We start from the raw sequence: 25,948 nt of genomic DNA, 5'->3' as shown, positions 1-25,948 counted from the left end.
CTTGACAATATAACTATACAGACAAATGAACAACACAACTGGTAGCACTATCTTATAGCAGTACATGATCTCTTCTACAGATTTGTAATCCAATGTTAACAAACCGAGCTAACTAAAGGGGTCCTCTCTCTCTCTCTCTCTCTCTCTCTCTCTCTCTCTCTCTCTCTCGCTTTCTCTTATTCTCTCTCTCTCTCTTCCTCTCTCTCTCTCTCGCTCTCATTTTCTCTCTCATTCTCTCATTCTCTCTCTCTCTTTCTCATTCTCTTTCTCTCTCTCTCTCTCTCTCTCTGTGTCTCTCTCTCATTCTTTCTCATTCTCTCTCTCTCACTCTCATTCTCTCTCTCTTTCTCTCTCTCTGGCCCCTAGTTATCAAGCCGTCTACCTCAAATACGCTTGAATTCTGCTGCGTATTTGAGGCGAGGCTGATTCGCCTTAGTTATCAAGCCCTAGATACCGGCAAAAGTAGAATTTAGTGACGTAAACTTCGATCCGCCAGACTCAGTCCGACACAGATCGATTCTTACATCACTACAGATGTTCCGCACACAAGTGCGGCACAATCTGACTACTTTTGCTAGTTATCAAAAAACTAGCAGGTACGCTCGGCACTTTTCCGTCCCAGCGTAGCTGGTTTTCAAACCGCCGCCCTGGAGGCGGCGGATCCCATAGGAATCAATGGGAGTCTGACCATAGCGAAAGTTCATGTTCGCTGCTGCCAGATATCCCATTGATTCCTATGGGAGCTGTCTACACCTAACACCCTAACATGTACCCCGAGTCTAAACACCCCTAATCTGCCCCCCCTACACCGCCGCAATGAAATAAAGTTATTACCCCCTAAACCGCCGCTCCTGGACCCCGCCGCAACTATAATAAACTGATTAACCCCTAAACCGCCGCTCCTGGTCCCCGCCGCTACTATAATATATGTATTAACCCCTAAACCGCCGCTCCCGGACCCCGTCGCAACCTATCTTAAACTTATTAACCCCTAATCTGCCCCCCCCTACACCGTCACCACCTATAATAAATGTATTAACACCTATCCTGCCCCCCCCTACACCGCCGCCACTGTAATAAAATTATTAACCCCTATCCTGCCCCCCCTACACCGCCGCAACTCTAATAAAATTATTAACCCCTAAACCTAAGTCTAACACTAACCCTAACACCCCCCTAACTTAAATATTAATTAAATAAATCTAAATAATATTTCTCTTATTAACTAAATTAATCCTATTTAAAACTAAATACTTACCTTTAAAATAAACCCTAATATAGCTACAATATAAATAATAATTATATTTTAGCTATCTTAGGATTTATTTTTATTTTACAGGCAACTTTCAATTTATTTTAACTAGGTACAATAGCTATTAAATAGTTATTAACAATTTAATAGCTACATAGCTAAAATAAAGAGAAATTTACCTGTAAAATAAAAACTAACCTAAGTTACAATTACACCTAACACTACACTATACTTTAATAAATTATTCCTATTTAAAACTGAATACTTACCTGTAAAATAAACCCTAAGATAGCTACAATGTAATTAATAATTTCATTTTAGCTATTTTAGGATTTATATTTATTTTACAGGTAACTTTGTATTTATTTTAGCTAGTTAGAATAGTTATTAAATAGTTATTAACTATTTAATAACTACCTAGCTAAAAGAAATACAAAATTACCTGTAAAATAAATCCTAACCTAAGTTACAATTAAACCTAACACTACACTATACTTTAATAAATTATTCCTATTTAAAACTGAATACTTACCTGTAAAATAAACCCTAAGATAGCTACAATGTAATTAATAATTTCATTTTAGCTATTTTAGGATTTATATTTATTTTACAGGTAACTTTGTATTTATTTTAGCTAGTTAGAATAGTTATTAAATAGTTATTAACTATTTAATAACTACCTAGCTAAAAGAAATACAAAATTGCCTGTAAAATAAATCCTAACCTAAGTTACAATTAAACCTAACACTACACTATCATTAAATTAATTAAATTAATTAGCTACAAATAACTACAATTAAATACAATTAAATAAACTAACTAAAGTACAAAAAATAAAAAAAATAAGTTACAAACATTTAAAAAATATTACAACAATTTTAAGCTACTTACACCTAATCTAAGCCCCTTAATAAAATAACAAAGCCCCCCAAAATAAAAAAATACCTACCCTATTCTACATTATTAAAAAGTAATCAGCTCTTTTGCCTTACCAGCCCTTAAAAGGGCCTTTTGCGGGGCATGCCCCAAAGAATTCTGCTCTTTTGCCTGTAAAATAAAAATACAACACCCCCCCAACATTAAAACCCACCACCCACATACCCCTAATCTAACCCAAACCCCCCTTAAATAAACCTAACACTACCCCCCTGAAGATCATCCTACCTTGAGCCGTGTTCAGCCAGCCGACCACCAATGGAACCGAAGAGGAGATCCGGAGCGGCAGAAGTCATCATCCAAGGGGCGCGGAAGAACTCATCCATCCGATAGAAGTCTTCATCCAGGCGGCGTCTTCAATCTTCATCCATCCAGAGCGGAGCGGAGCCATCTTCAGAGGAGCCTACGCGGATCCATCCTGATTGGTTCAGCCAATCGGATTGAACTTGAATCTGATTGGCTGATTCAGTCAGCCAATCAGATTTTTCTACCTTAATTCCGATTGGCTGATAGAATCCTATCAGCCAATCGGAATTCGAGTGACGCCATCTTGGATGACGTCACTTAAAGGTACCGTCATTCGTCGTTAGTCGTTGGGAAGAAGAGGATGGATCCGCGTAGGCTCCTCTGAAGATGGCTCCGCTGCGCTCCGGATGGATGAAGATTGAAGACGCCGCCTGGATGAAGACTTCTATCGGATGGATGACTTCTTCAGCGCCCCTTGGATGATGACTTCTGCCGCTCCAGATCTCCTCTTCGGTTCCATTGGTGGTCGGCTGGCTGAACACGGCTCAAGTTAGGATGATCTTCAGGGGGGTAGTGTTAGGTTTATTTAAGGGGGTTTGGGTTAGATTAGGGGTATGTGGGTGGTGGGTTTTAATGTTGGGGGGGTGTTGTATTTTTATTTTACAGGCAAACGAGCAGAATTCTTTGGGGCATGCCCCGCAAAAGGCTTTTAAGGGCTGGTAAGGCAAAAGAGCTGTTTACTTTTTAATGTAGAATAGGGTAGGGATTTTTTTTTATTTTGGGGGGCTTTGTTATTTTATTAGGGGGCTTAGATTAGGTGTAAGTAGCTTAAAATTGTTGTAATATTTTTTAAATGTTTGTAACTTATTTTTTTTATTTTTTGTAACTTAGCTTTTTTTATTTTTTGTACTTTAGTTAGTTTATTTAATTGTATTTAATTGTAGTTATTTGTAGCTAATTAATTTAATGATAGTGTAGTGTTAGGTTTAATTGTAACTTAGGTTAGGATTTATTTTACAGGTAATTTTGTATTTCTTTTAGCTAGGTAGTTATTAAATAGTTAATAACTATTTAATAACTATTCTAACTAGCTAAAATAAATACAAAGTTACCTGTAAAATAAATATAAATCCTAAAATAGCTACAATGTAATTATTAATTACATTGTAGCTATCTTAGGGTTTATTTTACAGGTAAGTATTTAGTTTAAATAGGAATAATTTATTAAAGTATAGTGTAGTGTTAGGTGTAATTGTAACTTAGGTTAGTTTTTATTTTACAGGTAAATTTCTCTTTATTTTAGCTATGTAGCTATTAAATAGTTAATAACTATTTAATAGCTATTGTACCTAGTTAAAATAAATTGAAAGTTGCCTGTAAAATAAAAATAAATCCTAAGATAGCTAAAATATAATTATTATTTATATTGTAGCTATATTAGGGTTTATTTTAAAGGTAAGTATTTAGTTTTAAATAGGATTAATTTAGTTAATAAGAGAAATATTATTTAGATTTATTTAATTAATATTTAAGTTAGGGGGGTTTTAGGGTTAGTGTTAGACTTAGGTTTAGGGGTTAATAATTTTATTAGAGTTGCGGCGGTGTAGGGGGGGCAGGATAGGGGTTAATAATTTTATTACAGTGGTGGCGGTGTAGGGGGGGCAAGATAGGGGTTAATAAACTTATTATAGGTGGCAACGGTGTAGGGGGGGCAGATTAGGGGTTAATAAGTTTAAGATAGGTTGCGGCGGGGTCCAGGAGCGGCAGTTTAGGGGTTAAACTATTTATTTAGTCGCGGCAAGGTCCGGGATCCGCAGGATAGGGGTTAAGAAATTTATTATAGGTGGCGGTGTTATAGGGGGGCAGGATAGGGGTTAATAGGTATAATGTAGGTGGCGGCGGGGTCCGGGAGCGGCAGTTTAGGGGTTAATACATTTTTAAGAGTTGCGGCGGGGTCTAGGAGCGGTGGTTTATGGGTTAGTAACTTTATTTAGTTGCGGGGGGCTCCGGGGGCGCCAGTATAGGGGGTAGAACAGTGTAGTTTAGTGTGGGTGCTTAGTGACAGCTTGTCAATAAAGCTGTCAAAAAGCCGAAGAGCAGCGAGTAGGATGAGTGATAACTATCACAATCCGCTGCTCATCGCCCTGTACTTGGTGCAAGGCTTTTTGACAGCTTTTTTTGATAACTTAGGCAAATGTATTCAGGTCCGCGGCGGCGATGTTAGACGAGCTTAGGCGGGCGTATTGGACCGGCGAAGGCAGGAAAAGTAGACGGCTTGATAACTACCCCTCTCTTTCTCATTCTCTCTCTCTCATTTTCTTTCTCTCTCTCTCACTCATTCTCTCTCTCTCTCTCTATTTCTCTCTCATTCTCTCTCATTTTTTCTCTCTCTCTTTCTCTCTCTCTCATTCTCTCTCTTTCTCTCTTTTTCTCTTTCTTTCTCTCTCTCTCTCTCTCTCTCTCTCTCTCTCTCTCTCTCTCTCATTCTCTCTTTTATACCTCTTTTTCTCATTCTCCATCTCTCTCTCTCTCTCTCTTTCTTTTATTCTTTCTTTCTTTCTTTCTTTCTTTCTCTCTCTCTCTCTCTTTCTTTCTTTCTCTCTCTCTCTCTCTTTCTTTCTTTCTTTCTTTCTGTCTGTCTTTCTCTCTGTCGTCTGTCTGTCTTTCTCTCTGCCGCCTGTCTGTCTTTCTCATTGTTGTCTGTTTGTCTTTCTCTCAATCTGTCTTCCTTTCTCTCTGTTCTCTGTGTGTCTGTCTTTCTCTCTGTCTTTCTCTCTTTCTCTCTGTCTGTCTTTCTCTGTCTATCTTTCTGTCTGTCTTTCGCTCTGTCTGTCTCATTCTCTCTGTCTGTCTTTCGCTCTGTCTGTCAGTCTTCCTCTCTTTCTATTTGTCTGTCTTTCTCTCTGTCTGTCTTTCTCCCTGTCTGTCTTTCTCAATTCACAGCAAGCAAAAGCCCCTTTCAAAGCGTTACAGTTTTTGTCTGTTCTCATTGGCATTTTTTGACTCTTTGCTCGGCTGTTATTGCACGTGTTCAGTTAACAGGATAATAATACCATTTATTTTATTTAAAATTTAAAAAGAAATCATGTTTTTGTTCACAAATAAAATATGTTTATCCTTGAAAATGTTCATTAATGATTGTCACAGAGTTTAAACATGTTAATTATACAATTAGTCAAAATAATACATTTGTACAGATGTATGAACTGACATTAGTGGCTAAAGTGTTATTTACCAGAGATAACACAACTTTACTGTAGCACTGATGTCACCTGGTACAAGTCATGAGATGGGTCACCTATACAACCTGCACATGTGACAACTGTAGAATCTAATCCCCTAAACCTGCATTGTATAGTCAGATAGCTTCTGATATTATTTTGTTACACTGTCAGGTTGGTGCTACACATAGAGACATAGATTTTGACAGAAGATCCATTGAGTCACTGCAATGTGATTAAAGGGACAGGAGGTCACAATGAAACCTTCATGGATCAGAAAGAACATTTCATTGTCACATTACTTCTATTATACAATTTGCCTCATTCTCTTTGTAGCTTTTGTTGAAAAGCATTCCTAGGTAAGCTCAGGAGCAGCAATGCATGACTGGGACTATGGAAGTACATACATATGCCTCTTGTCATAAGCTCATCTGATATGTTTAGCTAGCTCCCAGTAGTGCATTGCTTCTCTAAAGCTGATTTCAACTATGTGTTTAACTCATTTTCAGGGCTAGTCTTATGTGTATCTCAGGCATTCAGATATTATAAGTCTATTCCATGAATCAACTACTCTTTATGTGAAGAAGTACTTCCTCAAATATCTCCTGTACCAGCTTATGTACATCATGACCTCTTGTTCTGGTGATTCTCTGTGAAAACACTCCAGCCTAATCTTTATTAGACCTCTTCATGTCAGTGAAGGTTTCTATCATATTCTCTCTCTCTCTCTCTCTCTCTCTCTCTCTCTCTCTCTCTCTCTCTCTCTCTCTCTCTCTCTCTCTCTCTCTCTCTCTCTCTCTCTTTTCTCTTCTGAGATACATGAAGCATTGATATCTGGTTACTAATATGCTTCTAGTGACATCCATGTTTTAGTGATTGTTACTGTTCATGTCACTTCCTGAGCATACTTACATACACCATGTACTCTCACAGACTGCTGGTGCTCATTGTGCAGATGGTAAAGTATGATATATATATATATCCTGATGAGAAAACAAAAAGAGGGCAACTCATAGTGTAATATGTTCCATATGGGTTGGTGGATGTTGGTGGTAAATATGCTTACCAGATCGAGTTGCACCGTACTATGACCGGTGCTAATGGGCAGGCTAGCACTCTACAGTGGCTAGTACACTGATCAGGGTGTCCCCGGCGCAGTTCTCAACTGGAATCCAAGTTCCGGCAAAACTTAAGACACTTTCAATACCCACTTGTGGGGTTAGAGGAAGGATAAAAACAAGAGGACAACTTCCGATATTTAAAAGGTAAGAAAACGCTTTATTTTTTACAGCAAAGCATTTCTCGACCAAAACACACTGGTCGTTTCTTCTGGCAGTATAAAAAACAAATACAAAGCATTGTAATTAGTAACATTATATACACTTGTAACAAAATAAAAACGGAAGTTGTCACACAAAGAAGAACCAATGGAAATAAGAATGTGAACTGTGTCTTAGGAAAGGAAAATTACTTTGGCTGGAGCCGTAACAGGTGTTAAATGTTAGTTACAAATTAATCAGAATGGTCGATTCTTAAAAAAAACAAAAACTTTTTTGTGCAAATTACAAATATTTAGATAGCATACTAGTGGAGCCTCATATTAGAAACAATGTATACTTATATTTTTCTATTTACGGTCATCTTTTAATGAATAAAAAACCTTTGGCTAGATTACGAGTCTTGCATTATGAGTAAAAAAGCAGCATTAAGCCTTATAACGCTGCTTTTTTACTACCGCTGGTATTACGAGTCTTGCAGATTTAGGGGCACCGCACACTAAATTTGGCCTTACTGCAAATCAACTTACGCAATTTGCGTATAGTCTATTTTCAATGGGACTTCCATAGCGCCGGTATTACGAGCTTGTCCTGGGAGGCCAAAAAGTGAGCGGTACACCCTATCCCGTCAAGATTCGTAACGCATTTTAAAATCAGTAGTTATGAGTTTTACACTAAAAAGCCATAGCATAAAACATAACTAAAGTGCTAAAAAGTACACTAACACCCATAAAGTACCTATTAACCCCTAAACCGAGGCCCTCCTGCATCGATAACACTAAAATAAAATTATTAACCCCTAATCTACCGCTCCTAACATTGCCGCCACTAGAATAAACATATTAACCCCTAAACGGCCTTACTCCCGTCTCGCAAACATTAGTTAAATATTATTAACCCCTAATCTGCCGTCCCTAACATCGCCGCCACCTAACTACATTTATTAACCCCTAATCTGCCACCCCCAACGTCGCTGCCGCTATATTAAATTTATTAACCTCTAAATCTAAGTCTAACCCTAACACCCCCTAACTTAAATATAATTAAAATAAATCTAAATAAAACTTACTATCATTACCTAAATAATTCCTATTTAAAACTAAATACTTACCTGTAAAATAAACCCTAAGCTAGCTACAATATAACTAATAGTTACATTGTATCTATCTTAGGGTTTATTTTTATTTTACAGGCAAGTTTGTATTTATTTTAACTAGGTAGAATAGTTACTAAATAGTTATTAACTATTTAATAGCTACCTAGCTAAAATTAATACAAATTGACCTGTAAAATAAAACCTAACCTGTCTTAACACCTAACTTAACCCTACAATTAAATAAATTCCCTAAATTAAATACAATTAACTAAATTCAATAAAATTAGCTAAATTACAAAAAAACCCCCACTAAATTACAGAAAATAAAAAACAAATTACAAGATCTTTAAACTAATTACACCTAATCTAATAGCCCTATCAAAATAAAAAAGCCCAGCCAAAATAAAAAAAAAAAAACCCTAGCCTAAACTAAACTACCAATAGCCCTTAAAAGGGCCTTTTGTGGGACATTGCCCCAAAGATATCAGCTCTCTTACCTGTTAGCTCTATTGCAGCCCAAACCCCTAAACTAAAAATAAAACCCACCCAATACACCCTTAAAAAATCCTAACAGTAACCCCCGAAGATCCACTTACAGTTTTGAAGAGCCGACATCCATCCTCAACGAAGCCGGGAGAAGTCTTCATCCAAGCGGCAAGATGTCCTCAATGAAGCCGGCAGAAGTGGTCCTCCAGACGGGCAGAAGTCGTCCTCCAGACGGGCAGAAGTCTTCACCCAGACGGAATCTTCTATCATCATCCTTCCGAAGCGGAGCGGCTCCATCTTCAAGATATCCAGCGCGGAACATCCTCTTCAATCGACGGCTTCTTCTGGAATGAAGGTTCCTTTAAATGATGTCATCCAAGATGGCGTCCCATAGATTCTGATTGGCTGATAGAATTCTATCAGCCAATCGGAATTAAGGTTGAAAAACTCCTATTGGCTGATGCAATCAGCCAATAGGATTGAACTTCAATCCTATTGGCTGATCCAATCAGCCAATAGGATTGAGCTCGCATTCTATTGGCTGATTGGAACAGCCAATAGAATGCAAGCTCAATCCTATTGGCTGATTGCATCAGCCAATAGGATTTTTTCAACCTTAATTCCGATTGGCTGATAGAATTCTATCAGCCAATCGGAATCTAAGGGACGCCATCTTGGATGACGTCACTTAAAGGTACCTTCATTCGTCGGGTAGTCGGTGTTGGAAGAGGATGCTCCACGCCGGATGTTTTGAAGATGGACCCGCTCCGGATGGATGAAGACTTCTGCCCATCTGGAGGACCACTTCCCCTGGCTTGGATGAAGACTTCTCCCAGCTTCGTTGAGGACTTCTTGCCGCTTCGATGAGGACTTCTCCCGGCTTCGTTGAGGATGGATGTCGGATCTTCAAAACTGTATGTGGATCTTCAAGGGTTAGTGTTAGGTTTTTTTTAAGGGTTTATTGATTGGGTTTTATTTTTAGGTTAGGACTTTGGGCTGCAATAGAGCTAAATGCCCTTTTAAGGGCAATGCCCATCCAAATGCCCTTTTCAGGGCAATGGGGAGCTTAGGTTTTTTTAGTTAGGGTTTTATTTGGGGGGTTGGTTTTGTGGGTGGTGGGTCTTACTGTTTGGGGGTTGTTTGTATTTTTTTTTTCAGGTAAAAGAGCTGATTTCTTTGGGGCAATGCCCTGTAAATGGCCCTTTTAAGGGCTATTGGTATTTTAGTTTAGGCTAGGAGTTTTTTTTTATTTTGGGGGGCTTTTTGATAGGGCTATTAGATTAGGTGTAATTAGTTTAAAGATCTTGTAATTTGTTTTTTATTTTCTGTAATTTAGTGTTTTTTTTTTTTTTTGTAATTTAGCTAATTGTATTTAATTTAGTTAATTGCATTTAATTTAGGTAATTTATTTAATTGTAGTGTAGTGTTAGGTGTTAGTGTAACTTAGGATAGGTTTTATTTTACAGGTAAATTTGTATTTATTTTAGCTAGGTAGTTAGTAAATAGTTAATAACTATTTAATAACTATTGTACCTAGTTAAAATAAATACAAACTTGCCTGTAAAATAAAAATAAAACCTAAGCTAGATACAATGTAACTATTAGTTATATTGTAGCTAGCTTATGGTTTATTTTACAGGTAAGTATTTAGTTTTAAATAGGAATAATTTAGGTAATAATTGTAGGTTTTATTTATATTTATTTTAATTATATTTAAGTTAGGGGGTGTTTTAGGGTTAGGGTTAGACTTAGGTTTAGGGTTTAATAAATATAATATAGTGGCGGCGACATTGGGGGCAGCAGATTAGGGGTTAATAAATGTAGGTAGGTGGCGGTGATGTTAGGGGTGGCAGATTAGGGGTTAATAAGATTTAACTAGTGTTTTGGATGTGGGAGTACAGCGGTTTAGGGGTTAATATGTTTATTATAGTGGCGGCGACATTGGGGGCGGCAGATTAGGGGTTCATAAGTATAATGTAGGTGGCAGCGATGTCTGGAGCGGCAGATCAGGGGTTAATAAGTATAATGTCAGTGTCGGCGATGTCCGGAGCGGCAGATTAGGGGATAATAAGTATAATGTCGGTGTCGGCGATGTCGGGGGCGGCAGATTAGGGGTTAATAAGTGTAAGATTAGGGGTGTTTAGGTGTAAACATAACTTTAGTTTCCCTATAGGTATCAATGGGGCTGCGTTACTGAGCTTTACGCTGCTTTTTTGCAGGTGTTAGACTTTTTCTCAGCCGGCTCTCCCCATTGATGTCTATGGGGAAATTGTGCGCAAGCATATAACCAGCTCACCGCTCACTTCTTGCCTTTTAACGCCGGGTTTATAAAAACCTGTAATACCAGCGCTTTAGGAAAGTGAGCGGTGACAATAACGTGCAAGTTAGTAGCGTACCCCTCTTAGCGTAAAACTCGTAATCTAGCCGCTTTTTTATAAAAACATGCATTTTTGTGTATGCGTACACATAAAATGTATATTGCTTCTTCAAACATGATCCAAATATTTGCCTAAAAAATTAAATAAATTGTGAGTGTATATAAAACCAAATAAGTGGGAATGTGTGATAGTGAGAATATAATCTGAGTCATCTCAGGCTTTTGAAATGGTAAAAGAAACAAATATGTTCATGTAACGGTACCAACCGGATACCAAGGGTTAACACCAGGGAACAATGTCCTGCATAGGGAATCAGCAGTTCACAACCCAGCCAGTTTTCAGGTTTTAAACAGAATAACACTTTATTTGAAGGCAGCATACAGATTTATACAGGTTTTTGACCCCCCCCCCCCAGATGGGGGTTGAAAGAATGTTGTACATTAGATAAAAGGGAGAAGCGCCCTTGACATGATACAATAGGATTATATTACTTAAACACTTCAACCACAGGACACTCTTGACTCTCCTTATCACTTAGGCGTTTCTCTCTGGGGGTGATCAAACAATAGAATGCTAAGCATTAATTAGATTGTAGCTGGAGCCAGCCACTTGTGGTTAGAAAATAAAGTTAACACTTTCAGTCCTGACCGAAGGGTCTGTCACAGACAACCTTTCTTACGTTATAGTCCAGAAGTGGCTAGGTTTGCCACAATGCTCCCCCAGAACCAAGCCGGCATACACAGTCTGATCCCAACGGATCGGCTTGGGGATGTCCGGGGCAACAACTTTCAGCTCAAGTAAGCTACGGGGTGTTCTCCGCCATCTGCTCCAACTTGGCTCAGTACTGCCCCCACCCCAAACATGGAAGCGTCTCTTCCCGGAGGGACTGGGCTTGGGTAGTCACAGGGTTAACATTAGCGGGATCCATGGGAGCATAGGCAGAAACAAGGGGGGCCAAGTCATTTCCAAGGAGAACATCAGCAGGTAAGTCCTTCTTGACCCCCACATTCACAAGTCTAGCGCCCACTCCCCAATCCAAATGTACCCTGGCAACAGGTAGGCGGAACACAGTGCCCCCTGCTACCCTCACAGCCACAGTGTCTCCAGTGTGCTGTTTCTCAGGCACCAAGTTCTCTTGAAGCAAGGTCATGGTAGCACCAGTATCCCGTAGACAACTGACCTCCTTCCCATTCACTTTAACCCGTTGCCGGTTATTCCGGTGGGCAGCTTGCACGGGGTCTGCTTCATGTAGGCTGCCCCAGCATTCTGGCGCCTCTACGTAGCGGGCCACAGGCTGAGGATTATGTGGGATTCCGCCAGCGGGTCTTCTCCAGGACTGTGCTTGATTCGCTGCATTTAGGGGACACTCTGGTCTTTTGTGCCCTAGTTGCTTACATCCAAAGCACCGAATAGGTTGTGAGTAGCCCCGCGAATTGAACCGGGCTCTCTGAGGGTAGTTCGTGGCCGGAGGCCGTGTGGTATAGCGGTGCGCCGGGGGTTGGTAACTGGCAGCTGCTGGGGTGACTGGGGGTCTGTACTCCACTCTAGCAGTGGGCAATCGGTATACTGCTCCCCCTGCCCCTCGTACTGCCACGGATCCGCCAGTGGGTGCTGTATCCGGCACCAAATGGGGAGCTATCAGGGTTAAAGTAGCTCCCGAATCCCGAAGTCCCTGGACCGACATCACCTCATGCAGAATTCCCAGGGGTTCCTCGGCTTGGGTGCTCAACACCTCATGAGCGACTGGCTCCGTTTGGTAATGGTGAGCAGCCGCCCTTGGGGCCAGGTTCTGTCTGACCTGGTTCCAAGCTTGTCTGCTCCGATTTTGGGTGCACTCACGTGCCATATGTCCCCACTGCTTGCAGGTGTGGCATTGTATATTAGCCCGTCCGTTGTTAGGCTGTAGTCCATGGTGCCTCCTGGCATCAAAATGCTGGTCTGCTAATCTGGCTGCTTTGGTTAAGGTGAGGGGTTTTCGATCTCTCACCCATTCTTGGGCTTCTGGGGACAAGCCGTTAAAGAATTGCTCCAACAGCATCAGTTGTCGCAATTCTTCCATGGTGGTAGCTTGGCTGGCCTGTATCCACCCCTGAGATGCTTGATCCAGCTTGTGGGCCCACTCTGCATGGGAATCTCTTTCTGGCTTGCGCAGGCCTCTAAACTTGCGCCGGTATGCCTCTGAGGTAATGGCATATCTTTCCAAGATCGCTCTCTTCACTTTAGCGTAATCCTTGCTGTCCTCCCTGGGTACAGCGCGATACGCTTCCGCTGCCCTACCGGCTAGCTTGCCTGCTAGCACCGGCACCCATACGGACTGCTCCAAATCATGTAACTCGCACAGTCTCTCAAAATCCTGTAAATACCCATCAATCTCATCCTTCTCCTCACAAAACATTTTAAATGCATGGTATGGGATTTTGGGTCTTACTGGGTTGCTGAGTGCGTCCAAAATGGATTCTGCTCGGGAGGATGCATTCCGCGGACTGTGTGCCATCACGTACTCCTGCACATCTGCCATTACCACGGATAGCATATCCCGTGGTACAGGTTGGGGTAAAAATTCCAGCCTGGTCCTCATTTCCCTCTGGTATAGGGTCTCCTCCATGGCTGTTGGAGGCGTAGCGCTGCGAGCTCTGTCTCCCTCCATCAGCTCAGCAATTAATATAGCCTTGGGTTTGCTGCTGCCTATCTTTCCCCTGGCTTCTAGCAGTTCCTTTTACGTTTGTCTCTTTAGCTTAGAATAATCCATCTCCATTCACTTCGGTCCCTGGTACTCCTTCCATCTTAGTCAGTATTGTAGTAATCCCCCTCTTCCTGAGGTTACTGGCTTGTGTAGTTGCTCTTCTGGGCGATAAGGTTCATTCCGTCGCTTGCCACCAATTGTAACGGTACCAACCGGATACCAAGGGTTAACACCAGGGAACAATGTCCTGCATAGGGAATCAGCAGTTCACAACCCAGCCAGTTTTCAGGTTTTAAACAGAATAACACTTTATTTGAAGGCAGCATACAGATTTATACAGGTTTTTGACCCCCCCCCCCCAGATGGGGGTTGAAAGAATGTTGTACATTAGATAAAAGGGAGAAGCGCCCTTGACATGATACAATAGGATTATATTACTTAAACACTTCAACCACAGGACACTCTTGACTCTCCTTATCACTTAGGCGTTTCTCTCTGGGGGTGATCAAACAATAGAATGCTAAGCATTAATTAGATTGTAGCTGGAGCCAGCCACTTGTGGTTAGAAAATAAAGTTAACACTTTCAGTCCTGACCGAAGGGTCTGTCACAGACAACTTTTCTTACGTTATAGTCCAGAAGTGGCTAGGTTTGCCACAGTTCATATATTAAAAAATATAATGTGTCAAACGTCATCATGTAAAAGGTGACTCTACCTCTTACTACAGTTTGATTTCCAACACATCCTCTCCCAAACTCAGAGAAAATACACAGACTTTTCCACTCTGCTGCAACAACTGCCCTCTAACTTACTACAGGTAGCCTTCTGGAAAACAGCCTCATTATATTTTACCTACCAAGTTGTTTTATTGTATGTGTTTGTATATTTAGTGGTAATTCCTTTTGTTTTGTTTTTATTTTACATGTATATACTACCATGACTCTGTAATTACAGGCTGTGCTAGTCATAATTTGCATACCTCTAGCTCATTGCATATTTTATCAATTTTATGTCTGCCATTATGTTAAGTTAGTTTAAGCAGCTATTGCCCAGCTGATTTTCTTCATTACAAATTCATCTTGAACTCCTACTTCTCTGCCCTTAATCTCCACAAGTAACACTACTTCTCTACTCTTATCTCTAATCTTTCTTCAAACCCAAAACGTCTGTTCTCCACTTTCAATACTCTCCTCCGCCCTCCACCACTTCCTAATACAACTTCTCTGTCAGCTCAAGACTTTGCCAGTCACTTCATTAACAAAATTGACTCCATCAGACATGAAATCAGCTCTCAACACAATTCCATTTTCTCCCCCCCTCAAATACTCTCACTCAACCACAACCCTCATAACCTGAAACTTAGTTCATTCTCCCCTGTTACTGAGGAAGAAGTTTCGGCACTTATACTGCACTCTCACCTCACTACCTGTCCCCTTGACCCTATCCCCTCACAGCTGCTCCCCTCTCTCTCTGCTACCCTTACCCCTATACTAACACACATTTTCAACCTCTCCCTCAGCACTGGTACATTTCCCTCATCGATGAAACATGCGCTGGTCACATCTATCCTCAAAAAACCTTCCCTTGATCCTACCTCCCCATCCAACTACCGCCCTATTTCCCTCCTCCCTCTTGCTTCAAAGCTTCTCGAAAAACTAGTATATGCACGCCTATCCCATTTCCTTATGTTAAACTCCCTTCTTGACCCGCTGCAATCTGGATTTCATCCCTATCACTCCACAGAGACAGCTATTGTTAAGGTCACCAACGACCTACTTACAGCTAAATCAAAAGGCCACTTCTCTATGCTTATCCTCCTTGATCTGTCCGCAGCCTTTGACACTGTCGACCACCCTCTTTTGCTCCAAACCCTCCAATCCTTCGGCATCTGTGACACAGCCCTTTCATGGCTCTCTTCCTACCTGTCAAACCGTACCTTCAGTGTAGCCTTCTCTGGGGCCTCCTCTGCCCCATCACCACTTTCTGTCGGAGTACCGCAAGGCTCTGTCCTCGGTCCCCTTCTCTTCTCTATCTATACGTCATCACTAGGTTCCCTAATTAAGTCCCATGGTTTCCAATATCATTTGTATGCCGATGACACCCAAATCTACTTCTCTGCACCAGAACTATCTCCTTCCTTGCTAACCCGTGTCACTAACTGTCTTTCTCACATCTCTTCCTGGATGTCCTCTCACTACCTCAAGCTAAATCTCTCCAAAACTGAGCTCCTCATTTTCCCCCTTTCTTCCAAAATCTCCACGCCAATATCTCTATAACTGTCGACAACTCCATCATTACCCCTACCCTGCATGCCCGATGTCTCAGGGTCACGTTTGACTCAGATCTTTCCTTCACTCCTCACATTCAGTCCTTGGCTACAGCCTGCCGCTTCCACCTTAAAAACATCTCTAAAATTAGACACTTCCTTACACAAGACACAACTAAGATTTTAATCCACTCTCTCATTCTTTCCCACCTTGATTACTGCAACTCTGTCCTCTCTGGTCTCCCCACCTGCCGCCTAGCTCCTTTACAATCCATTATGAATGCCTCTGCCAGACTCATCTTCCTTACACGTCGCTCTTCATCTGCTGCGCCTCTCTGCCAATCCCTTCACTGGCTTCCTCTTGCCTCTAGGATCAAACACAAAACTCTCACTCTTACATACAAAGCCCTCAACTGCACTGCTCCCCCCTACATCTGAGACCTTGTCTCCAGATACTCTCCCTCCCGTCCCCTTCACTCTGCTCATGACCTCCTACTCTCCTCCTCTCTCGTCACCTCATCACACTCCCGTTTACAGGACTTCTCCAGACTGGCTCCCATCTTGTGGAACTCTCTGCCTCACTCCACAAGACTCTCTTCTAGTTTTAAAACTTCAAGTGCTCCCTAAAGACTCTACTGTTCAGGGACGCATACAACCTACGCTAACCTTTCCTAATACCAGTTCCTCTCCTCCACTGCAATCCCCTGAACCCTCTTAGCATGTAAGCCTAAAAGTCCAGCTGTTTGTAGATCACCTTCTTAAGAGCTGACTACAACAGTGCAACTCTTGGCAGGGCCCTCTACCCTATAATTGTTTTGTTGTACTCCCCTTTGTTTATAGCGCTGCGGAATCTGTTGGTGCTCTACAAATAACCGATAATAATAATAATAATCCTCAGTGCGATGAGACAGAGGAAAGCGTATCTATACCAATAAAGTTTTGTGGTGTAAAGCCAGTATAAAGAATTTCCAGTCGGATCTATGAAACAATAATTTCATATGTGAAATAGTGGTCTGTATTCAAAAAGGACCTGATAGGGCTGAAAACCTGACTTATGCAGTCTTATTAAATAAATATGAATGATGATGAAAAAGAAAAGATGCTTAATTTTATTAAATTGACCGTAAAAACATCTATAGTTGTATCGTCAATTAAACCTTATGATGGAATTGTGATCTTTGAAAAGAAATATGATGGTTGACTAGTTCCCAGTGAGAGCTAGCTATGTGATGAAAATTTGTGTAATGTAAAGTGCAATGTATGTGACTAACCAACATGTCAACCATCATGTTTCTTAAAATTGTAACCTATATCATACCCCAGAGTGTAATAGGTGGGAGCTAGCTGTATAGTCACAGGAAAAGACAAAATTAAACGTTTTAGATGTATATATAAAACCATATTAACTATACTATTAGTACAAGTGTAGCCCACCCCAAGACAAGGGGAGTTGGCTGATCAACTACAAGGGATAGACAAAATGTTGAATCTGTAATGTGATAGATTCTGTAAAACTAGAGAATTATGTGTGAGAACTAGATGTGTAAAAAAGAAAATTTATGCTTAACTGATAAATTTATTAGACACGATGAGTCCATGGATCGTCTTCATTACTTATGGGATATTCACCTCCTGGCAAGCAGGAGGAGGCAAAGAGCACCACAGAAGAGCTGTTAAATAGCTCCTCCCTTCCCTCCCACTCCAGTGATTCGACCAAAAGTTAGAAAGAGAAAGGAAAAGCCAAGGTGCAGAGGTGTCTGAAGTTTACAAAAAATAGCAACCTGTCTTAAAAGAACAGGGCGGGCCGTGGACTCATCGTGTCTAAAAAGAAATACATTTATCAGGTAAGCATAAATTGTCTTTTCTTCTTAAAGACACAATGAGTCCACGGATCATCTTCATTAGTTATGCGATACAATACCCAAGCTAGAGGACACAGATGATACAGGAGGGACAAGACAGGGAACCTAAACAGGAGACACCACTGCTTGAAGAACCTTTCTCCCAAAAGCAGCCTCAGCCGAGGCAAAAGCATCAAATTTGTAAAATTTAGAAAAAGTGTGAAGAGAAGACCAAGTTGCAGCCTTGCAAATCTGTTCTACAGAAGCTTCATTTTTGAATGCCTATGAAGAACCAACAGCCCTAGTGGAATGAGCCGTAACCCTCTCAGGAGGCTGCTGTCCAGAAGTCTCATATACAAAGCGGATAATACTCTTCAGCCAAAAATAAAGAGAGGAAGCCGTAGCTTTCTGACCCCTACGTTTTTCCAGAGAAAATTACAAAGAAGAGGACTGACGAAAGTCCTTAGTCGCTTGCAAGTAAAATTTTAAAGCACGGACCACATCTAAATTGTGCAGAAGACGTTCCTTTTGAGAAAAAGGATTAGGACACAAGGAAGGAACAACAATGATTAATGTTCCTGTCTGAAACCACCTTAGGAAGAAAACCTAGGTTAGTCTGTAACACCACCTTATCTGAATGGAAAATAAGATAAGGCGAAGTATATTGCAACGCCGAGAGTTCAGACACTCTATGAGCAGAAGAAATAGCAACAAGAAACAAAACTTTCCAAGATAACAACTTAATATTTAAGGAATGCATAGGCTCAAACGGAGCCCCTTGAAGAACTTTGAGAACTAAATTCAGACTTTATGGGGTAGTAACTGGTCTGAACACAGGTCTGATCCTAACCAAGGCCTGACAAAAAGATTGTACATCTGGGACATCTGCCAGACGTTTGTGTAACAAAATAGACAAGGCAGAAATTTGACCCTTTAGGGAACTTGTCGACAAACCCTTCTCCAAACAAAAAACAAAATTCTAGGAATCTAACACTACTCCATGAGTAGCCCTTGAATTCACACCAATAAAGATATTTATGCCATATCTTATGGTAAATCTGTCTAGTTACAGGTTTACGAGCCTGCATCATGGTCTCTATGACCGAATCAGAAAAACCCCTGCTTGGACAAAATTAAGCGGTCAATCTCCAAGCAGTCAGCTTCAGAAAAACTAGATTTGGGTGAAGGAAGGGCCCCTGAATCAGAAGGTCTCTCCTCAACGGAAGTCTCCAAAGTGGCAGAGATGTCATCTCCATCAGATCTGCATACCAAAACCTGTGAGGTCAGGCCGGTGCTATGAGTATCACCGATGTCGTTTCCTGTTTGATTCGAGCAATTACTCGAGTTAGAAGAGCAAACTGAGGAAACAGGAATGAAAGATTGAAGGTCCAAGGGACCACCACAGCATCTATCAGTTCCGCCTGAGGGTCCCTGGATCTTAACCCATATCCCGGGAGCTTGGCATTCCCGCAATGCCAAAATCTAACCCCACTTGAGGAGCAGACTTGAAAACACTTCCGGATGGAGTTTCGCCCGAATGAAAAGTCTGCCCGCTCAAAAAATCCAGCACCCAGATGTTCACCCCTGGGGTGTGGATCACCAACATACAGCAAAAATGGGCCTCTGCCCACTGAATTATTTTGGATACCTCTGTCATCATCAAGGCACTCCTTATTCCTCCTTGATGACTTGAGATAGGCCACTGACGATATTTATATATATATATATTCTTTTTTTTTCTTTTTTTTTATGACCAGTCTGGACCTGATAAACTGGCCCGGGGCTACTGAGGCCAGGCCAGAAGAGCATTGAAGATCGCTCTCAGTTCCAGAAAGATTATAGGAATAGCAGACTCAGACTGAGTCCATACTCCCTGAGCCATTTAGGGAACCCTAGAAGGTTGGCGACTGTCGTCACAATCACCCAAGATGTATCGCAAAAGCAAGTTCCCTAGGAAAGATGATCCAGAAACAACCACCATTGAAAAGAATCCCTTGTCTCTTGCTATCAGTAGAATTTGAGGAGACAAATCCGCATAATCTCAGTTCCATTGCCTGAGCATGTTTAACCTCAGAAGTCTGAGATGGAACCGAGCAACGGATGATGTCCATTGCCGTCCAAAGAGAGGACTGAAGAGCCAGACAAAAATCTTAAATCCTCTATTTCTTGACTTCTGTCAGAAAAAATCTTCATTGATAGGGAACCAATATATGGTTCCCAAGGAAATTACCCTTGTATTTGGGACTAAGGAACTCGTTCCCAACTTCACCTTCCAACCGTGATATCTTAGGTAGTAAAACAACATTTCCATGTGGAATCTTGCATGTTGTAAGGATGGCGCCTGAACCAGTATGTTGTCCAGATAGGGTGCCACTGCAATGCTCCGCAACCGGAGTACCGCTAACAGCGAACCTAGAATCTTTGAGAAAATTCTATGAGCTGTGGCAAGAGCGAAGTCCAGAGCCATGATTAGAAGTGTTTGTCTAGAAAGGCAAACCTTAGAAACCTGTGATGACCCCTGTGAATGGGAATATGCAGATACACGTCCTATTAATCCACTGTCGACATACATTTACCCTCCTGGATCAAAGGGAGAATGGAACCATAGCTTCCATCTTGAAGGATGAAACTCCTATAAATTTGTAAAGATCCCTTAGATTTACAATTGGACTGAAGGTTCCCTCCTTTTTTGGGAACTATTAGCAGATCGGAATAAAATGCTAGACCCTGTTCCTGAACCAGAACAATCACTCCCAGACTGGAAAGGTCTCATACACAGTGTAGGAATGCCATTCTATTTTGTCTGGCCTGCAGACAATCTTGAAAGCAGAAACCTGCCCCTGGGTGGAAAAACTCTTGAATTTTAACATGTATCCCTGGAACACTATTCTTATTGCCCAGAGATCCTGAACATCTCGAACCCAAACCTGAGTGAAGCAGGAAAGTCTGCCCCTACAAGATCTGGTCCCGGATTGGGGGCATGTCCTTCATGCTGACCTTGATTCAACAGAATGTTTGGATTGCCTTCCCCTATTCCAAGATTGCTTGGGTCTCCATGCAGGCCTAATTTGTTCCTTTTTGGAGACAGTAGAGGAAAATTTTTTCTTGAAATTCCGAAAGGAAATAAAATTGCTCTGTCGTCCTTTGTGTTTGATTCTCTTATCCTGCGGGAGAAGAAGACCTTTACCTCCCATGATATAGGAGATAATTTCCAACAGAACAGATCCAAACAAGGTCTACCTCTTGAAAGGAATAGCTAGAAGCTTAGACGTAGAGGACGCCCCTGCAGGCCAAGGCTTTAACCATAAGGCTCTGCAGGCTAGAATAGAGAAACCCAAAAACTCGGCTCCCAGATCAAGAACTTGAAGGGAAGCATCTGTTAAAAAAGGAATTAGCCAGGGGGAGGAGCCAACTCTGAGACTGAGTGGTCGCACATCGCAGAAGCTCCAGCCAATTCCTATATAAAACTTATATTTTGCGACCGTTCAGGATTCTCTAACTTTTTATTATTGTGACCCTGGAGGCTAAAGAGTCCTACATGTTGAAAATGTTGATGGTAGGACGCTCTTTGCTGATATTTGCATCACTTTCCTTTTTACCCCGGGGGTCAGTGATATAGGGAGCGGCCATGTTTATTTTTGTGGAGAGCCTGAATACAGAGTTACATCCGCTATCTGCTACTCTATTAACGTGAGTGAATGTCTCCGCAGAAGAACCTAACCATGGATATGGTGTCATATGTCATTACGGGGCTAAGTAGCCTCCTAGAAGAGTACCAAGCAGCGTTTGAACAATCGTTCATTATGGCGTCTAAATCTTATGACGCAGCATACTGCACTGCTAACTCAGACAAAGAAGCCGAGAAGCAAGGGGAAGAGCGCCCTACTACGCAGGTTCCTATGCATGACTTGAGAGCTACTGAAACGGAACTGCTAAACACTCAAAGACCGAAGGCCAAGAGACACCCTCAATTCGTAGCAGAGCTATTGCCTCAGGGACCGCAGCTACCACCATCCGGTAAATTAAAAGGGCCTCCATATGGGAAAGTCCATCACAGGGACCATGTTCAGGACGTACCCTCTCACATTACCAAGCCCCTAAACAGGAAGCAATCGATGGTCCACCCTGAGAAAACGGCTGTGCCACATCCCCAGAAACAACAACAACTAATGTCGCAGGGGCCTCCACACGACAAGGTATGTCACAGGGACATTAATCAAGAACTGAACATCCCAGTCCTACTCTCTAGCAACACAAGCACTGCTGGCTATATAGAGTGGCTACTGCTTACGGGTACAAAGACAATGACCCCTAGAGGCATTGGTTAAGGGGTCAGCTCTGGATTTTACTGAGTCCACTACATTTTCTGCGGACTTCTGAATGACATTGGCTGTGCTGGAGGCTTGTTTGACTATTCCTGGTCTGTTCAACATACAATAGATAGACTTCTCTGTTTGCATAAAACTTCTCTGCTATATACCAGTATTATATAGTTTTACTTCCCAGTCTGGTTATAGCGCACAACAAAATACTTATTGAAATTTCCCCTTATTGCCTGAATCTTACGATCACCAATCCAAACGCAAAGCTATATATCTGTTCCTTAAGAAGGGTGATAACTGCGTCAGGCTCACTTTATATATATATCTTACAGTTTCATACTTTTTCGTTTCATTGTGATGCATTGACCTATATGTTTAACTCAGTCCTAATTTCTCTTTAAACATTTAATTTATTTAAGAGGTTTAAGGGCATTTTCTGCACTATATATGTGTTTAACTTATAGGATTTTTTTCCTACAGTGTTACTAATAAATAGAGGTATAGTAATCTCACACAGTGCTCACACCAACTACAGAGTATTATACAAGTGCGACACCTAATTACCCCACGCTAGGCACTTAATTTATTCTTTATATTCTAGGTCTAATATTAAGGATATAATGAGAGCCACTACCCTCAGAAGTTTCTCTATCCAGTTCTATAGGTTGTTCAACCTTATACTTATTTAGACGATATTAGAATGCTACTATAGTTTTCCAGCTCTATTTTAATCATAGATGTTAGCAGTACTCTGTAACATATACTGATATCAATGATTAGGATTCCTAATACCCTTCCACAACCCCTACTAGTTTCGGGCACAATTTTGTTATAGTGAAACATCTGACCATAGGTCCACAAGCACAGTTTCTGCATTTTTTGATATTTTAATAGTCCACCTATTCTCATTATGTGGCAAGCCAATGAAGCCATTCCCATATTTCGCTACTATGACTGCTGTGACTTATTCACCTACAACAAAGGCGTTGCCTGCGGCCGGGGCAGCTTTCTAACACATACAATGTCCAACAGCATAGTTGCTTTATAGTATATACTTGCTATGGTCCACTTCCCATATTGACGATGCTTCATTAGTAACACCTATCTATACAGATTGTGCTTTTGCTAGATATCAAATTTACCGCTCTTCTGTACACCTATACGGATTTTGTGCCCACTTCGCATTGTTGCCTGCTCTGAGTTCTTGGTGTGAGACATATTTAGCAAAATCCTTAATATGATGTGGCGTCCATTACTGTACGGTGACATACAGTTCCCTTTACCTACTACTGGTGCAGGCTGGTCCTGCTTGACTGCTACTATTCATTATCTTATTGTATATTATACCTTGACTGTGCTATATTCACTGTGTTAGTCTTGTAGGTACAGAATTAGGCCCTATCACGTCAGCTGCACTATTAGCCCACAATGTAACCAGTTTATCTTTATCTTTCCCCTAGCTAACCATTATGTTCATAGGATTATATATGACTATGCTGCCCTATAACACTGAAGCCTGCTTACTTAGTATTGGCTACTCATTATATTTATATAAATACCTCCCTCCCTAATAATAATGAGCCATTTAGCTCCTAAGTTACATACATTAATTACCATATTCACCTCACCACCTCCTCCTCCCTTCCCCCCCCCATAATAAACCTCCTATTCGAGGAGAGCTAACTAGGCGGCTTGTCTTTCCCATGCCGCGCCCTAATTATAGTTCTTTTTTTTACTAATAACCCCTGCAGTACAATATAACGCTGCCCTTGTCTACCATACCTAGCTCAACAGAATTGCTCGGGTATCTAGCACAATATATTCACATGTCTAATTTCAGTTTATGTCAAGAAGGCTCGTATTTTGTTAGTCATGTTGTATATGTGCCATACCTCTGTTATGTTTATTCATAATATATTGTCCTTATGACATCTCCCTAGTTATATAAGCTTATTTCAGTGTCACCATACCCTGTTAAAATATACATCAGAAATATAGTGTTAAAAAGTACAAAATAAGAGGTCCTTCACTTGAGGTCCATGAGTGGCCATTCAATTCATCTGATGGGTTTACAGTTTGTCTAGCAATCATTGCCTGTACTGAACATTTAATGTATACTGTACGTTTCCCTTACTTGTTTTTGTAGCCTACCCTGTAACAATTTGCTTTCTTTTGTATGCAAGTTATGGCAGCTATTAATAGTTTCTATTGAAAAGAACCTCAATAAAAAAAAAAAGGAATTAGCCATTATAAGCACCTTTATCCTATCCTATGAGTTTCTGTCCTGAAAGCATCAGACAACGCATCAAAGCAATATGCTGCCGCACGAGAGACGGTAACAATGCACACCGCTGCCTGCCATTGCAAGCCTTAGTATAACCCTATATGGTACAAGAAAAATCTTTACCATGAAGGACACATTAGAATAATTAACTGGGCTCTCTAGGATAGACTACAACGGTAGTGTCGGAGTCTCCCAGGGTAGCTAAAAATCCTCCACAAGTTACAAATTGAGGAAACAAACTAAAATGAAAGGAAGACAACCTCAAAATCAGATGAAGGAATTACCCCATCCGCGTTTGAGAATTCCCCCTCATATACTACCGAAGTATCCTCCTATTTCCATATACAGGGAAGAAAAATTTGGAATAATGAATGAATATTATGTCCTCCTGTACATCTTTTCTACAGTTTGGACAAACAGACAAAGCATGAAATGCCAGGTAACTCCAGGCGGAGTGTGAAAGGAAGCGTAGGGCACTGCATGTGGACTATAATTTTTTTGGGACACATTAGGAGAATTAATGGCATAACTTGATCATCGTCAATGAACTCCTAAATAGCATGTGCCTTAGAAGAGTAATTCAGGAAAAAAACTCTTTATAAACACATTGGCAGCAATACATAGAACCACAAAAACCCTTACGGCTAGATTTAGAGTTTTGTCGGTAACGACCCGCGTAGCTAACGCTGGCTTTTTTCCCCCCGCACCTTTTAAATACCGCTGGTATTTAGAGTTCACAGAAAGAAACCCTTTTTTCCGGATCTGTAACTACTCCATAAGAGGTTTTTCTGTAAAACAATTGTTATTTTGAAAGAAATTGTTTTTCTGAAAAATTTTTTTTGTAAAAAGTATTCTTGTATGCTTCAATACATGTATGTAGCATTGTTAGACTTTTTTTAAAAGTATATTGTATGTTATTCTTTATACTGACCACTAGGTGGCATTTACACTTAAGAGTTAAAATTCTCTGACATTGAATGTTATAATTAGTAACACCTGTGGTAGAGGGTATTTAAGAGAGGTGTTTAGTATGTTTAAGTTATATGATTAAGGGTATTTGAGCCCGAAACGTCATGATTTTGTGTGCCTTGGTACAATAAAATTGGAATAATTTGTACAATTGGAGGTGCTGCTTGAACTTTTTTCATTTGAATTACATATCTGGAGCTTTGGCAGGAGCTCTTCAAGCTGGCACTCCTTTCACCAGTGCTGGAGGATAACATTTTGCTTTATAGAGTTCACAGAAGGGCTGCGTTAGGCTCCAAAAAGGGAGCGTAGAGCATAATTCTCAATACCAGCGGTGCTTACGGACGCGGCCAGCTTCAAAAACGTGCTTGTGCACGATTCCCCCATAGAAAACAATGGGGCAGTTTGAGCTGAAAAAAAACCTAACACCTGCAAAAAAGCAGCGTTCAGCTCCTAACGCAGCCCCATTGTTTCCTATGGGGAAACACTTCTTAAGTCTGCACCGAACACCCTAACATGTACCCCGAGTCTAAACACCCCTAACCTTACACTTATTAACTCCTAATCTGCCGACCCCGCTATCGCTGACCCCTGCATATTTTTTTTAACCCGTAATCTGCCACTCCGTACACCGCCGCCAGCTACATTACACCTATGTACCCCTAATCTGCTGCCCCTAACACCGCCGACCCCT

General features: G+C 41.1%; 1 protein-coding gene across 8 annotated transcripts in view; it reads right to left on the bottom strand.

The window, feature by feature from the left end:
- Positions 1 to 25,948, bottom strand: part of GCKR (glucokinase regulator) — a 326,754-nt gene that overhangs the window by 192,823 nt on the left and 107,983 nt on the right. The gene's annotated exons all lie outside the window — the stretch shown is intronic.

This window comes from Bombina bombina, chromosome 4 (assembly GCF_027579735.1).
Source record: "Bombina bombina isolate aBomBom1 chromosome 4, aBomBom1.pri, whole genome shotgun sequence".
NCBI lineage: Eukaryota > Metazoa > Chordata > Amphibia > Anura > Bombinatoridae > Bombina > Bombina bombina.
Note: the sequence above shows the minus strand (reverse complement) of the source record. Positions and strands in the feature narration are given on the sequence as shown.